This window comes from Aphelocoma coerulescens, chromosome 2 (assembly GCF_041296385.1).
Source record: "Aphelocoma coerulescens isolate FSJ_1873_10779 chromosome 2, UR_Acoe_1.0, whole genome shotgun sequence".
In the NCBI taxonomy this organism is placed as follows: Eukaryota; Metazoa; Chordata; class Aves; order Passeriformes; family Corvidae; genus Aphelocoma; species Aphelocoma coerulescens.
Genome location: NC_091015.1, coordinates 118,758,138 through 118,775,128, shown reverse-complemented (window position 1 = coordinate 118,775,128; position 16,991 = coordinate 118,758,138). Strand labels below are relative to the sequence as shown.

The 16,991-nt window shown below is 42.5% G+C and overlaps 1 long non-coding RNA gene across 1 annotated transcript; it reads left to right on the top strand.

Annotated features, from left to right (window-relative positions):
• Nucleotides 1–2,883: 2,883 nt before the first annotated feature.
• On the top strand, nucleotides 2,884–9,695 carry LOC138105029 (uncharacterized). The gene is made up of 3 exons (XR_011148359.1): nucleotides 2,884–3,232; nucleotides 9,023–9,194; nucleotides 9,609–9,695. It is a non-coding gene; the product is annotated as an uncharacterized lncRNA (long non-coding RNA).
• The last annotated feature ends 7,296 nt before the right edge of the window (nucleotides 9,696–16,991 follow it).

The following is a 16,991-nucleotide window of genomic DNA, read 5'->3' as shown; positions in this document are numbered from 1 at the left end:
CATTAGGGGGCAAAAAACCCTTTCCAAGCACTGGTTGCCCAGAGGGACTGAGGAATCTCCTACCTTGGCATATTTACAACTGACTGGAAAAGACACAGAGTAGCATGTGTTAAATCGGCCCTGTCCTGAGCAGGGGGTTGGAGCAGGTGCTCTCCAGTTGTCCCCGTTTTCTATCATCAGTAAGCAAGTGCATAGTGACTCAGTAAAAAAGAACGGACACTTTCAGGTACTTTTAACTTCCTAGTTCCATGCGCTGTGATCCTGTAACTAAAATGAAAAGAAATAACACAGTGGTGAGGTGTCAAGATGCAGGCAACTTGCATATCCATAAATCCTCACACAGGGACACAGGCAAGCGTTGACATTGGCTGCTCTGTGCAAAAACAGTCCAACAGCAAAATATGAGGGTAGAGGAAAGGGTGCTTGAGGTTGAGGAAACCCTTGCAAAAAGAATGATGGCAGACTTGGAAGTGCTGGGTTGATGGTTTTACTGAATGATATTAGAGGTTTCTTCCAACCTTAATGATTCTATGATTCTATGATTTAATTTTCAGAATTATGAGATTCTGTGATTTTATTTTCAGAAATCCAGTAAAAGAAATAGTCTTACATTTATCCTCAGAAGGGCATAAGGTTTTCCTGTTTCAGATAACTATCCTAAGGGACATAATTTTGTTCCCAGTCACAGGTAGAAGCTGGAAACCTTGACCTCAAAGATATTTACTTCCATCTAGGAGAAAAATTCAGTTGTATTGAATGGTTTCAGTTCCAGGAAAGTTATACTTGATAACAACCAGAAACCAATCTTTCAGATAGAAAAAGCTTTGCTTTCACAAATTTCAGCATTCTGTTTGCTGCATTACACCGTTTTCTTGTCTGTAAGAGAAGTCCCTGCACCATTAGGAACTCCTTAACATGTGCTTTGGGTCTAACACAGCAAAATGACACTGACTTCTCCCCCCACTTATGTGACAACATCCTCCCAGACCCAAGCATAGGAGAACTAGACCCAACATTTCAGCATAATGGCAAGATTAGTGCCAAATCCCAAAATCTTCCTTAGCGCAACTCAGGAACTCCCTTGCCTGTACATCTAAATGTTTCCTTACCCCTCTAGGTCCTCTTTTAGTGGGAGTTTCTGTTCAGTTGCTGTGTCCCTCTTTTGCGAGTCTTTTCCAGACCCACTGCTTTGAAGTATAGTTTTCCATTTTAATTTTGTGGCCTTCATTCTCTGTTCTTAGATACATAGATTCATGTTCACCTGTAATAAGGTACTATATTACACGCTTGCTTTTTGTTTACCATCTGATTACATCAGTGGCCTATTTTCGTTTCTGTTCCTCTGGTCTGTTGCCATATGATGAGTTTATGTTTTTTTCTGTACCACAGATCAAAATGGAAAATAGCCAGGAGACAATCTAGGTGGAGCCTCACTCGTTAACACCCCTGAACAATGAATGATACTGGACAATGATTGTTTAGCATTAAGACTACTGATAGAGTTAACCACTGGATTGTGAACTGATATATTGATATGCTATAACCTCTCCATCTCCATCAACCTTTCCAACAAAACTAAAGCCTCATGCACCTAGCAGTTTTATATGACAATAAGTATTACTCTTCTGAGAAAGGTAAAATATTATCTCAGCAAAATCTGCTTTCTGTAAATCCATGTCACTTAGTATAAATAACATACTTCCTTTTTTCTTGGTATTTATTAACACAGTCATTTTGGGCAGCACACATTTCAGGCTATGGACTTCCATTAGACCCGCAGCCAGAAGAATCCAAGTAATGTCAGGGCTGGACAGAAGTTCACTGCCTGGATTGCCAGGGTTGTTCTGTGTATCTTTCAAAATACTGTTTCAGCATGAACTTTTTTTCAACCCCCTGGAGATCCCCTGGACTTCCAGGTCTTCTGAAAGTGAGTTTTAATGACAAGCTTCTGCCAGATCTTAGGAAGTTCTGGGGTGCTGATGTTAGGATGTCTGGTATCAGTGGGTGCTTCTCTCAGCCTTTTGACATGCCTACTCTTCTTCCACAGCAGTGATGCCACTTGCTTCTTCTCCCAGATGCAGAATGGAGGTATTCATTGAAATTCTCAGACCAGGTCCATTGCAAATCTTTGTTCGGTTTATATTGTGCATAAGCAAAAATCCCGGGCAAACTTGAGTCAAAACTGAGGCAGAGTCTTAAGAAATCCCCTCAAAGTGTTTCCTACTAGAGCACAGTTAAGCTGGTTGAAGCTTCACCCCTTCCTACGTCACTGGTACCACTTATATACCGTCCTCATATAGCAATTAATATATTATTAAAATCCCTTTGTTGCTATCATTTTAGAGAAACCTTCTTCTGAAATGTTTATTATCTGTATTTATGCTGCTTTTCATCTCTGCGGCGTCCTTGCCCTTTTGTGGTGCTACACGGCAGCCGCCTCTCCTCGCTGCAGTGCCGCCTGTCACTCTGTCCTTCCCGTGGAAATCCCGACAAACCCTCCATGTCGGCACTGCCTCAGTGTGGGAGACACATTAGAACGTGTTTCCAGCGCTGCGAGGGGGGACCCCCGGGAGCCGGGGGAATCCATCGGCGGTGGCCCGGGCTCCCGGGGGATAAAGGGACAGGGCCACCGGGGTTCGCGGCCGTACCCAAGTAGCGCCACGGATGTCATCCTCTCACGGAACCTTCCCTCTGCGCCTAAAACTTTATATATATATATATATAAATAATATATATATATATTTTATATATATAAAAATAATTTTCACTGATTCCCACAAGCGCCAGTGCCTCGCGAACAAACAAGTCCCCTCAGGCCGGGGACCGGGCCCGCGCTGCCGCAGTGCCGCCCAGCGGCCCAGAGAGCGCGGGGAGCCGGGCCGGGCCCGCGGCCGCTGGCGCTGAGCGCCCGGGGCGGGGCCTGAGGGGTCCGTGGCACCCACCGGAGTGAGTTTCTGTCCCCTGGACGTGCTGGTTGCTCTCTCCCCTCCTCGGGAGCGGGGCTGCGGGAGCCAGCCCGCCGCTGCCCATGGCTGTCCGGAAACAGAGCTCAGCACTGGGGACAGGGTGCGTGTTTGCTGGGCTGAGCCCTCCCCTTGTCGCCCCGCTGCCTTCTCCTGCTCCCTGGCTTTTACACCTGTGGATTCATCATCTCTCCCTTGAATTATACATCCCTGTTCCGGGGCAGTATTGTAAAATTTAAGTTGTTCTTATTTTTTCATCTACTACACAGGTAAGTAAACATTTTCCTTTCTGTTTAGACCTTGCATCTCTGGTTTTTTTTCCTTCCTTTTCTGGGCCAGTCCTGCAGACAGTAAATGTCTATGGGCGATGGTCCACAGGTGAAATCTCTGCCCTGCTGGAGAATGTGACAGTGATCCATGTAATTTCTAATCAGTTGAAGTCCCTTGTCACTCAAGTCAAACTACGCCACAATGCACCAACAGCAAATGATGCCTGAGGAGACACTGTGAATCTGGCTGTGGAAAGAGCCTGTGCACAGGGGGATGATACTGGGGGAGTATCTCTATTTCTGGGATCTCTCCAAAGGCTACAACACTGCTATGTCAAGCTACAGCTCCTATTTATAGGTGCCGGTACACTAAATAAGGCCAGTTCATGGGAGAAATGCAGATTTAGTTGAACTTCACCAAACATCTCTCTGAAATAAAGTGTTCTTGACGGTAGATGAGGGTGTGTGAGCACAGCACATTCAGGATAGGGTGGAACCAGGATGTTGCCTGTCTGAGAATGTGAAGCTGCCACTTGGCAAAGCACACAACCCCTGGAAACGTGCCCAGACAACTGGAGCACCCCACAAAAGAAATGAAGCAAACAAACAAAAAAAATGCAAGCAGAAGAAAGCTCGCAAACCGGCTTCTTTACTTGGGCCAGAGGCCAGTTATTTACTTTTTTTTATTTTGACATTCTCCTGTAAACAACACCCAAGGACAGAGAAAGCACTGCCCATCTACCCATCTACCCTTTGGCTACATCCCCTAGGACAGCTTTTTTTTTTTTTTTTTTTTTTTCTCTTTTTTCTGATAAGAGAGCATTTAGGCTCAAAGTTTCAGCTTGAAATCTGCCCTCAGGTTCCCACTGTACCCACTTTCTTTGGATAAACTGGTCACCTCAGGAACCAGCAGTACCCTATTGCATCAAGTCATCTCTTCCTGTCACTAGATTTCTTACAGTCACACTTCAAAGCTCTGTCCCTGCACTGCTCCAGTTCTCTTTGGTGTCTACGCTGTGATATCCACATAGAAATGGCATTGTAAACTTTATTGTGATGTATGCTGACAACCTGGGACCAGGCTGGATTTTGGCAGACAGGGCTAGGGAAATACAAATGGTGCATGTGACTTACAGTGTCCTCTTTATGGATAGAAACCCATATCTGTCCCTGTGATCATCTTGAGTTTCTTCACCTTCTTCAGCATATGAGGACGGAGGCAAAGGGTGAATGCAAAAGAAGAGGTTAAAAGAATGTGCAAGATATCTGAGGCAAATTATGGGAATGGCTGCAATACAGAGATTAGAGATTATTAGATTCTAACTTGAATCTCAAAGAACATCATGACTGGCAGCAGCAACGTGGAGATGAATTGTTTCAAACAGAATTCAGCTAAAAGCATGGCTTCTTTTTTTTCCAAAATGTTTTACCGTATGTGACTTCTGCCAGCTTCTGATACTGGAAGTCCTAAAGCCAAATTTACTGTGTCCCCACACTACAGTTCCTTAAAATATCTTCGATTTTTTTCTTTGCATATTTCTCATCTGACTGGTGGTCTGGCACTATTTAGGTTATAAAAATCAAAATAGCCATTGCCTGCGGTGACTAGATTTTCAGGGAAGTGTTTCATGTAGGATCCATCTGCTGTCTTTGAACACAACAGATCTTCATTGAGCCACTTGATTGCACCAATTTGGGTCATTCACAAGTGTCATTTTGGCACAATATTTAAGCTGCTTTTTAGAAACAAAATGCAAAAATGAAAATATAGAAAACTTGAAAAGTAAAAAGAAGCAAAGAGGATGAAGGCATTATTTTTTTTCCTCTTCTCTTTTAGCAGAAGAACTTTTTCAGTAACAGATACACAACAAACAATTAACCTTTACATTACACTATTCAATCTCTACTTATAAAGAAATTGTATGAAATTTCTTTATAAGCAGAAATTTATTCTTCATGAAAGAACTTTATTTTTGAATGAGCCCTTAAAAATTATTCTTTGTAATAGCTTATATACAGCAGACATTTTTATATAAAAGAGACTTTTGCTCAAACAGTTCTGCATGTTCTGATCAACTCATAGAAATCTTTGTTACATTGGAGAAGGCTCCCTTTTGTTTTGTCAATGCCAACATCAGAAGCTACTGCAAGGTGTGGCTATGGGGTGTTCCTTCCTGGTATACACTTCCAGACCACCAAGGTTTTTTTACTTCAAATCCTTACATCTGGTTTTGGTTTTTTGGGTTTTTGGTTTTTTTTCCTAGAAACAATGCATGCTCAGTGCTGTTAAAATTAAAATACCATTAAAGATTTTTTTAATGTGATTTATTAAGGCAACACAATTCCTGACAAGTGAGGAGCTGTGTATGTTTCAGAGGATGCTACTGAACTGCAGGGATGGCTTGTGATTAAAGATTCATGGGTGTCCTGTATATCCACTGATCACACTCTGCAGTTACAGCATGGAGCAGCTCATTTCTCAAGGAGGAGTCTACAACATCATTGCAGTGTGACATCTTTGCACTGTGTCTATTCCATAGTCAATGGGACAAAAAAAAGCTCTAACTAGAAAGTGTTTGTAACTTTTTACAATATCTAATGCATAACAGTAGATCTCTTAAGTGTCAAGCTGGCTCAGTTAGGAGACATTTAAGCCTCGGGACTTGGTCTCAGGTCCTAGTTGTTGACACTAGCAAATGCTTTGAAGGTAGGGAAAGGAGTGCCATATTGTTATAATTGCTGTCCTTTGGCTGAAATACTTAAACAAATTGCATTTTCTTCTGCTGAGAGCTGTTTATCCCAAGGTAAATGTAGATACAAACAAACAGAAGATAGCTGGTGTTTTCACAGCCTGAACACCTATCCTAGCTTCCCCAGTTTGGTTCTCAAACTACAGATGCCAAGCCTTTCCAGGGCCAAACTATCATTACCCCGTTGGAAGCCACTTGGGAAATCAATAGGTTCTTTAACCCTATTCCCATGCTTGAAAAGTATGGGGGAAAAGAATCATCTAGCCTGTGATTTGCCAGGAGGATGGCAAATAGCTTCTGTATAAATGTGAGTGGAGCCCCAGTTGAAATCAGCAAACTTGAGCTACAACCGGCAGGTTAAGTAAAGATGGAGTTTTACCCCGAAGGATTTTATCAGTGAAATGGCCAATGCTCAAAGGTGTGAATTTGGGCTGGGGGGAGTCCATCCTTTTGCTAAACACACCTTAATGACAAGGACAGCCTATCTACCTGTGCTTGGGTTTTTCGAGGGTGTTTGTATATTTCGGGGTTATTTGCATATTTGTATACAATGTAACATCTAAAAATCACCTAACACTCATGAAAACTCATGAAAGTCTAGCTGTCTGATACAAAACAATCACGAAACAAGGATCTATGCTATTCATGTTAAATTTTCAAGAGACTCAGGTCATGCTGCTGTAACAAGGCTTTCTTCCCCTCTAAACTGAAGACTTTCAGCAATATTATTAGGGAAAGGCTTTGGAGCTCTCACCACTGAAGGCAAGCAAAGTCATGAAAAGCTTGTACACTGCCAAGGCTGATAGCCTCCTGCTGCTGAAAGGTGTTTGTAGCTCCTGGCAGTCTCCTGATGACAGCAGCTGTCTAGTGACAGATGTCATTTAGCAAAATCTAGTCCTGCTCTAGTGATAGGTACTGAGAAAATGCACAGCTGAACTCCCCTTGTTTCTCTTCCCTCATTAATGTTCTCATACAACTCTGAAATCACTATTGCTACTTTTTTTTTTTTTTTTTCAGTTTGTGTTTTCTTGCAAGGAAAAGCTTACCTTTTCATTTATAAGCTGACTCTTTTCAAAAATATTAACATGACAAAAACTTGTACTGGAAAAGAGCAAAGAGTTAATTTTTTTTTCTGGCTGGCCCCAAGTGACCCCTTGTTCCCACTGCTTATGAAATTACTGGAGTTTGCTTAGCCTGAAAAATTACAACTATAGTAAAAGTTATGCTTCAGTGATCTATTTTAAAAAGGAACAGCAGAATTTTAAAAATAGAATCCCTCTATTTTTTTTTTTCCTAACTGTGGCATCTCCAGCCCAAGTATGTTGATGTAATTTCCAAAGAACTAAGAAATGTCTTAGGTCACATTTGAGTCCGGTCAGGCAAATCCAGGATCAGTGAAAAAATGAGTTGTTCATCTGGTCTGGAATGAGATCTTTCTTCCCATCATTCTTAGTTATAAAGCTATCTTTTGTGTGGTTGAAGCTAAATTTAAGCCCAGGCTGAGTGTATTTGTGTACTATCTATGCGTGTTTTATGCATCAGCAGCACACTGCCTTAGTAGTCTGCACATACAATTAGGGCTTTATGATCTTTGAATTCAGCTAATACAAAGATTTATATATTTGCAGAAAAAAAAATCCTCTAGGAAGTAATAGGAATAGGTGTCTCAGAGCTACAGTCTGATTCTCCTTTGACTTGTGTTGGTTTGGCTCCATTATCTTCAGAGGAGTTTCCCTGACTTGAGCACCAGAAGAAGAAAAAAAAATCCATCCCTGAATGTATGCCTAGGGTGATCTGTTCTTATAGAGCTTGCTTTTGTTTCAGACCATAACCCTGTGGAGGGGAGAGCACCGAAAGAAAGAGCAGACCCTGCCACAGGCGTTAAACTGTGTGGGGTTTCCTCTGACCAATGACTCCCAGTAGCTCCTGAAAGACTGGGACTGAGCCCGGCTCTGGTGACCGATACCGAAGGGGTGGACCTGACCCTGACGTGCAGCTCCCGAGGGGGCCAGATTGCCGGGGGGGTTCCTGCCTGCTTGCTGGCGATGCTCCACTAGGCAGGCGGGAGGAGGTCACGCCTGGGTGCAGGAGTGAAAGTCACGTTCAGAGAAGTGTGGACTGAATGAAGGATGCGGTAAATTGAGAACATACTGATTTAATATACACACTACTATTTTGCAAAGAACTGTCTTACAGGCTGTTTCTTTCTTTGTCAAAGCATTCAGCTACTGTAATAGGATTTAAATGTATAATGAGTTGAACTTTAACAGATCTATAGTAGCAGTTAACTAGCAAAGGAAAGTCCATGTCTAGCTATTTCCTGCTGCTACAATGTTTTGATAACAATGATACACAAAGACTTGTTTTGTTTAGCATGCGCCATATTATTGCATTTTAGACAAAGTCTTGATTCTCTTAGTCCAAGACAAAGTCTCAACTGTCTCCATTTGAGACAAAATCTCCGGACAAAAAATATGTATTTGAAATGCCCCAAACTACAGAGGAGTAAGGAATCAGATTAGCATCAACTTCTGCTTCTAGCTACAATGAAAACAAAGATAAGGCAAATATGTATTTTCTAACTGGAGGGACATATTTAGGAAAGATTTTGTACCTCATCATTCCCTAATTATGAAATGAGAAAAATGAAAATATTCTTCCCATTCTCTGCACACACACCCCACCCCAGGCAGACCTGTCCTTACTGTGCCGAGATTTGTTTTCCTGCAGCAGAGTTTCCCTTTGAGAGCTCACAGGCACGGAGGGCAGTTTTGTTTACCACCCCGAGTGCGAACCTCGTTAACTAATGTTTACCTTTGTGTTTTCAGCTTTCAGCAATGAGGCAGGTTGATGGATAGTAAAGATGATGGTGGTGGGAAGAATGGTAAGGAAAATTCAGGAGCTGGTTTGACATCTTTCAGTTGTGCAGGCTCATAGACAAAATAGCTATCAGCCTTTTAGTGATACCAAAAGAAGAAACCCCAGCCCTTGGCAATGGTGACCCTTCTGCCTTGGTTTTGGTTTGTTTGTTTTTTTTCAGGATGGTGGGAAACAAACACAGCCAGCCTCCTGACTTTTTGCAAGTTATAAATGCTGTACAAAATTCTAGTTTCAACACCAGAAAATGTTTTCTCCTGTTGTTCAGAGTGACTCCAGATGCTGATGTACTTAGTTACACAGCACAAGTAACCCAGCTGGAATGAAAAGGCAAGGTAATTGAGTTTCTATTCGTCTGTCAATATTCCTAAGGGACAGACTGTTCAGCCTGCCAAGTTTGCTCTGCTTATGCATGCAGAGTGTGAACTTAAACCGATTGGAGCTTCCGTCAGTAGATTCTCCCTGGTGAATAGGGGATCTCTTCTGCTGTAGTGTGGTGGAGATGGCGTGATTCCTTCTACCATAACCATTCCCCCATGTCTCACAATATCAGGAGATGGGCTGAATGTTTGGCAGGAAAAGAAAGAAAAAAATCATGGTAGAACTGAGTTTTTCTTCACCAAATGTTCGCCTGACCCACGTCCCATTATCAAAGGAAAAACCTTCAGCTTCTTCCTCGGTTTTTATATGCATCTCACTATTATAATACCTGGGAGATTCACATGCATTTCTTCATCTTTCTATTCTAGTGAAGTGAAGGATTGTCATCCCTCTATGTGAAACAGAACATGGGGATCAAAGCAAAACATTCCTTTTAACTTTGGATGAGCAGTCTGGGACAGTTGTGAGCAAACATTTAAGACTATGCTGCTGAGTTGGAAGGGACCCACAAGCATTATCAAGTCCAACCCCTGGTTCTACACAGGACAAGCCCAAGAATCACACTATGTGCCTTAGACTGTTGTCCAAATGCTTCTTAATCTCTGGCAGTCTTGGTGCTGTGACCACTTCCATGAGGAGCCTGTTCCAGTGCACAACCACCCTTTGAGTGAAGAACCTTTTCCTAATATCCAGCCTAAAACTCCCTTGACACAGCTTCAGGCCATTCCCTTGGATCCTGTCACTGGTCACCAGAGAGAACAGATTGATACTTGCCCCTCCACTTCCCCTCATGAGGATGTTGAAGACTGTGATGAAGTCTCTCTTCAGTTGTCTCTTCTCCAAGCAGAACAAACCTCAGTCACTCAATGTATGGTCCCCAAAATTGCCCCCAGCACTCAAGGTGAGGCCGCCCCAGTGCAGAGCAGAGTGGGACAATCTCCTCCCTTGCCTGGCTGGCGATGCTGTGCCTGATGCCCCCAGGACAGGGTTGGCCCTCCTAGCTGGCAGGGCACTGCTGACTCAGATTCAACTTGCCATCACTCAGGAGCCCCAGGTCCCTTTCCTCAGCACTGCTTTCCAGCCTCCTGTTCGCCCCGTTTTCAAATAACTTGCCTTTTTTTACTTTACATGGCTTTGTATTTGACTAACTGTCATCCCTTATTTAAGATAGTTCCATAGGGGATCTCCACATAGCTAGGCCATACAAACAATAGCAAACTGCATCCCAAACACAGGAGCAAGTCAATGCCTGTAGCAGAGCAGACATACAAGACACATGTGACAGAATAACCAACTATGGCCAACATTCAGTGCATGCTGGAAATATATGAAAGAAAAAGCAGAAAAGATGGGAGAATCTGTGAAACAAAGGAACAAAAGATTATTCGATCCTGTGGTCTGGGAAGAAACCAGGGAATGTGTCTCTGAGGAAAATTGAAATTAAGAGCCTCTTTAGCTGAGCTCTGTGTGGCAGGAGCTGGTAAGGACAAACAAAGGAACTGCCTTCTGATCTTTGGCTTCTGAGCCATCTGAGGAAACAGTCTTGTAACCAACTCAAGGGAAAAGTGGCTCCACCACAAATTTCTTCACGCAGTAGAAACAGCCCTCAGCACATTGGCTCCAATGCCATGTTAAGGCACAAGTGCATAGACAAAAGCATCTGGCTCTCAATTGGAAATGCAGGCGCCAACAGCAGCTGCCAGTGCATAGCAGGTTTGCTGATATGGGTTGGATCCACTGTGTGCATACTATGTATCTGGCAAAGACAGGTGCAGCAAATGTTAAATGTCTGATTTAAAAGTGGGAGGACTCAAAAACCACAAGTATGGGAAGCCAGGATGGTTTGTGCAGGCACGTCAGAGTTACCTTCACACATGTGCCATGACCAGGGCTGCTTAGCTGGGCTCCCCCTCCTGAGCTTTCCTGTTCTTGTTGCCATCAAGTGTCCCACTAACAAATCTGGCCTGGGCAGTGGAAAGCTGTAGTTTCCCTCATGGTCCACTGTGAGAACCAGGGCTTTCACCACAGGTGGTGGTGTCTGTGATGAGTAAGTAACCTTACAGATATGCAGAAACCAGTCCTGAGGAACCAGCACTCAATCCATGTCAACAAACGTAAGCAGAACTCGTTGGCCCAAGCCTTCTGGTCTCTCCTGCAAGGAAGATAGGCAAGACTGAAAAGAACTGTGGCCAGACACCCAAAGGAAGCCAAGTCTGAGTGCCAACAGTTGAGACCCTGAGACTTTCTGAGCTCAGGCAGCTACAGGTCTAGTTGCTGAGCCTCTTCCTTGTGTGCTTTCCCATGAATGAGGGACACTTGTGCTGGCACCAGCACATCTCAGACCAGAAACCACAATTAGAGACCTCCCTCTTCATATCCATAGGGATCCTCTGTTTGTATCTGAGAGCAGTGACAGGGTGGTGGTAAGAAGAGGATCATCTCCAGTTGTGCATAAGCATGCTGTGCAGTGGCACCTGGAAGCAAATACCAGAGTGCCCTAGTCAGTGTGGGTATGTGTATGAAGAATGTGAGAGCATGCAGCGGCATCGCCCTGGGTGTAAGGGGCTTTGGGCAGGGTAACTGGATCACGTAGTAAAAAGCACATTTCCAAGGGTCCTGGGTATACTCTGAGGGACTCGGTGTGCCCTTGCCGGTCTGACAGCCGTTGCAGCTGAGGGATCTCCTGTTACTCCCATGCCTCAGACAGCCATCGCCTCCAGTGAGAAACAGGGAAATGGGAGAGGCAAATGAGTGAGAATGGGGTAAACAGTATTTTGCTCAAACTGAAGTGGGGAATGTCCTTGCTCAGCAGTTGTTCTCAGCTACTCCAGTGTCCCTGGGCAAGGTCCCTTCCGAAAAACAGAAACTGATCCAGGCCAACATCTTCTGTAAGAGAGAGCAAAGAGGAGACCAGGATGGGAGAGCAAAAAAATTCACCCCTTTTCAGGCTGTGTTCCTCAGATTTTGTTGCTCATCCTCAGTTCAGCCCAAGGTAATAATCACCAATGGCATTTTCCTCACTTTGTATAGTGCAGGAGAAACCTGGGTTTCAAGCCTTTGTCAATTCCTCAGAGGGTGGATGCACACTGTCCCAAAACAAGGGTTCTTCCATCCTGGGAAAGCAAATCCAGCAGTCCAAATTGGAGTTAGAGAAGCAAGTATAAAATGCATAACACATTATAATAATAAAATAAATAATGAATTAAATTTATGATTTGTAAGTTATAGTAATAAAATATGAACTATTTATGCAAACCAAAATTCTTAATCTCCCAGAGGCAAGTATTCAGTGCATGGAGAAACTCTTTTGAGGTGCCCAGCAGCACTGACACCAAGCAGCAGCTCCATACTTTCCCCAGGAAGGTGCAAGAGCACAAACAGGCCAGCAAACCTGGAAGTACATGAAGTAATTTTCCGAGATGTTAGTGTAGGTTACTGTGCCCTGAGTGTTATCGCCAGCTCCTGGTAGATTTGCTGGTCACCATGCCCCAATATGCATGTTCCTGCTTCCAGTTTCTGTTGTGCTTTTCTGCCAAAGTCACTTCTTTCCCCTCCCACACGAACTGCTGTGGAGTAAGAAAAAAGGCAGCAGCCCAGAGGGACAAAATGAAAGGCAGTGAAGAGCCTTGTGGCCTACCTGCTTTCTTTTTCTTCCCTCTCCAAGCCAAAAAGTTCCTGAGCTTGAGCAAACCTAAATGTAACTTGGCACCAGAGCAACAGATAAATGTCAGTATTTTCCCTGGCAGCTAGAAACAAAACTGTCCAAGGAGAGTTTTCTCTTAGAGGATGGCCTCCCTGCTGTGTAGCTTTCTCACAGGCTCTACGCATCCCCCAGAGGGCAGGTGAGTGGGGTTTTCCTCCCCGTGCTTGCAGCAGGGGAGCTCTAAGAGCTGCCCTGGTGCTGGGGGTAAAGCTGCTCCCTGGTATGAGCTCCCCAAGAGGTGGTGAACATGGGAATGTATGTGCACATGGGGAAGAGCAGGCACAGCAACGTTGGCTGCCTGATAAAGCCACCCTGTGCTCTGTTATCACTATGGGGTATACTTACAAAAAAGAGCAGGCAAATGTGATTCAGAGTAGTCAGAGAAGACAATTTACAGACCTGCCTCTTTTGAATGCCGCAGAAAGAAAGAAAAGCCTTATGGCAAGTTGAAGCAGCCTGTGAAGTGTAGCAGGGTAAATAACTCCTTGCAAGCACCAGTGGAAACAAAAACAGGATCAACAGCTGCTCTACCCAGCTCACAACTCGTCCTGCCTACTCCCGGTTGAGCCTCAGGCTGATGCCAAGTTCTCTTGCTTTGGAAGAAAATGCTTAACAGTTTGATCAACTGAGATTGCTGGATAGCATCTCTTGCAGTTACACAAGCATTTCAGGAACCAGTAGGAATTATGGAATGGCCACAATATGGCTGTTATTTCTCATCATCAATATGGATGTACAGAGCTTTGAAGTGCACACTATTTTTAGGTATCTGGATGTACTCTTGATGAAGATTCAGCCTTCAGTCACTACAGTCCAGTAATTCTTCTGGTTTGATATAATTATTTTTCTCAACATTATTTATGGGTATTTGCCCTTACATTTGTTTCCAAGAACTCTGTCTAGGAATACCATAGCAAAGATACCAGTTTCACCAGCAAATCAAGTAATTAATTATTCTGCCCTGGATCATTTTTTATGTGTAGCTTTACACAGAGAGGAAACTGCAACTATCGTGGATATATGCTGTGGATAAACACTAGCTACCAATTTTTTTTTCAGAAGAATATTGAGAGTAAATTAGGATTATCACAGGAAAAGGACTTGACATTTTTTTACTGGTACCCATGGGAAATGCTGATCACCTGCATGCTTCAGTAATCCAGCATATGTGTGATAGCTCTTGGTTAATTCCAATTATTCCCTCTGCAGTTTAATCTTCTTCAGCCAAAAACAGAATCCAAGCCCATGTGTACAATTTCCACAGTAACAGCTACAACAAATCAGACACTGTAACATTTGTTTCGAAGGATTCTTCTCCATCTGGTGGTAATGGGACAAATCAGAGAGAAAGGCCATATCATTCACCAATTGGACAACAATTGCTTGGCTGGTATGAGCCTAATGCTCCCTGCACGAGCAGCAGATCTACAATTACTGCAGTCAGAGTTTTCTTAATATCTGGGATGAAATCCTAGCTATCAAAGTGAGAAAATTTTCTGTCCTAAATGGAGGAGTATTTCTTCTCATTATGTACACTGCTCAGAACTGGGGTGATGAATAGCAGGCTTGCTTAACAAAAGTCAGATTAGGAGAACCTTCTGTGTTTAGAAATATTTTATTCACCATAAGTCTTTTTAATGGGCTGTTGACTGACCTCTTTGCTTCAAAAAGCAGTAAACAAAGTAGCCTGTCTGTTGGTTCATATGTCTGGACATGAGAGGCGACAAATGACATCTTCCAACTTGTAATATGCCAGGTTTGCAACCTGCAGTCTTCTATGCAAAGACTGTGAAATACAGCTTTGAGTTGTTTTCCATAAGGACTTCACTGTGGGACTGTCTAAGATACAACACGACATTTCCAAAAGTGGAAAGAGCTACGCAAAATTACATGCTCCCCTAGAGTCTGAGTTGATTTGAAGCCACAAAGTCAACCCTGAAGTTCTGTACTGACTCCACGTACTGAAGCTATGAAGTTACACTTCCTCTCTCTCCAGTAACCCTACCAACAACTACTATTTGCAAGCAGAAGACATTTTCATTTAAAATCAGGATTTCTCTCAATGCTACTCACTATTGTGCATGCAACTAAGACAAGCAGTCTTTGCAGCTGTCATAACTTTCATTCCACAGCGAAACTGAGGAGATGTTTGTTAAGTATCAAACTCCAGTCCTTGGGACAATTAACATCTTGGCAAGTCTCCTGCTGTGATATCTGGTGGACAGTCATCAGTACATCAAATTATGCATGCTTGCAATTTGATCTTGACCAACGCAATTTCCTTCCCCTCTTTAGGAATTCTTCCACTGCCTTTATGCCCAAGGGATAGATGGAAAAGATAACTGTACACAAACTGCTTCAGCTCTGAAGCTAAAACTGAAAAGATAATTTTACTTCTGTTTATACTGCTACTTTGCTCTACAAAAATCATCTTAAAAATCTGTGAAATTCAGCATTAAAAAAAAAAAAACACAGGAAAATGTATTTCCATTTATCCAAACTGGCCCTTTTGTAGTCTATTGTAGCCTATATAAGGGACGATGGCTTATCTACAGCAGAAAGACACACACAGAGTTGTGATTTGGTAGAATTTTCATCCTATAACTTAATGTTTTTTAAGCATTTAAGAAAACATATTTGAAATAACTTACTATAGAAATTATCTTAAATGTACAAGCAATATCAAGAGGCAGGAGAACACACAGGCTGGTTTGCCTCTGCCACAAGTTACAGAGCACTTCAGAGTTCATATTATACAGGCCAGAGTAATCTTGTTTAGTAAAAAAAAAAAAAAAAAAAGAAAACTTCTCATGAAGCAGATAAGAACTTTATTGTCAATAAAAACATTCTGGTTTACATTATTATTCATATTTGTATGGTATCTGTAGAAATAATTTTTAGGTATTTGTGAAATTTGACATCTTTTGGAAAGTTTAACATCTTTATTACTTTCAGCAGACCTTTGAAATTCAAAGTCATTCATCTCAGAGACAACATTTTTCCTGTGTTGTGTGAATTCCTGTGTGAGAGTCATTGAGATGGAAACTGTTGGGAACTACCACTGCTTTTCTCTTGTTGGTTTCTCCAGGAAAGGTCAAGGCAGTCTGCCAGTATAGTAATTGGGCAACATCACTGTTTTAAAGACCAGAGTTCTTCCTGACACTGAAACAGTAACAGGAGATGAAGCATTAAGAGAAATTGTACAGCAAAAGCAGAATGAAATTTCTGGACTCAATTTAATAGAGATGAAGCTTAAGAAGGTTTAGTACAGTAGAGGAAACAAAAGTAGATTTCTACTAAGTGGTCTTCCAGCTACAGGGTCTGGACCCAGTAACTCCTACTTGTGCCTAACACTCCAAATCTGATTAATTAAATGTCTCAATGACTCAATAAATGGCAAGAGTCTGTGTTTGTCTATACATGTTGCAGGGGACTTGCCTCCTCTAGCTTTTTTTCTCCCTTGAAAACAAGCTAGAACATCCAATTCCCTATGCCCCAGTCATTAAATAGTGCCACTTAAGCTACAGTGTCAGTTCCTGATACATTAGAAAATGGCAGATTTAAGACTCTCTGGGTAATCTTTTTTTTGTCCCTCCCCATGTGCATATGTTTTCTTACAAACCCTTCCATGACACAGTCATATTTTAGACTTTCCCACAGGATGCATGCCTCATTCTGTACAACACAGGATAATCACACCCAGTGGCAGAAAGAAATTAGCATAGCAATCTTAATCTGGTATTTCCTAATTTTCCTAATTTCCTTATCCTTCAATGTTTGGCTGCACTAACCTAAACAATATTCTTTTAATGGAATTTTTTAATGTTACCATTTAAATATATATGTATGCACATTTGTGTATCTCTCCATCTATCTGAATCTGTTAATGTATTGGTAAACACAAAAGAAAAAGATAAAAGTTGTTTGTTTTTAATTCTTTAAGAACCGTTTGATCTCTCAGCGCTTGTTTTAGCAGCTGCCTGACTGTTTTTCCTCATATGTAAACTTCAAAGTCAACCAGAGGTCAAAACTCTGGACAAAGAATAAG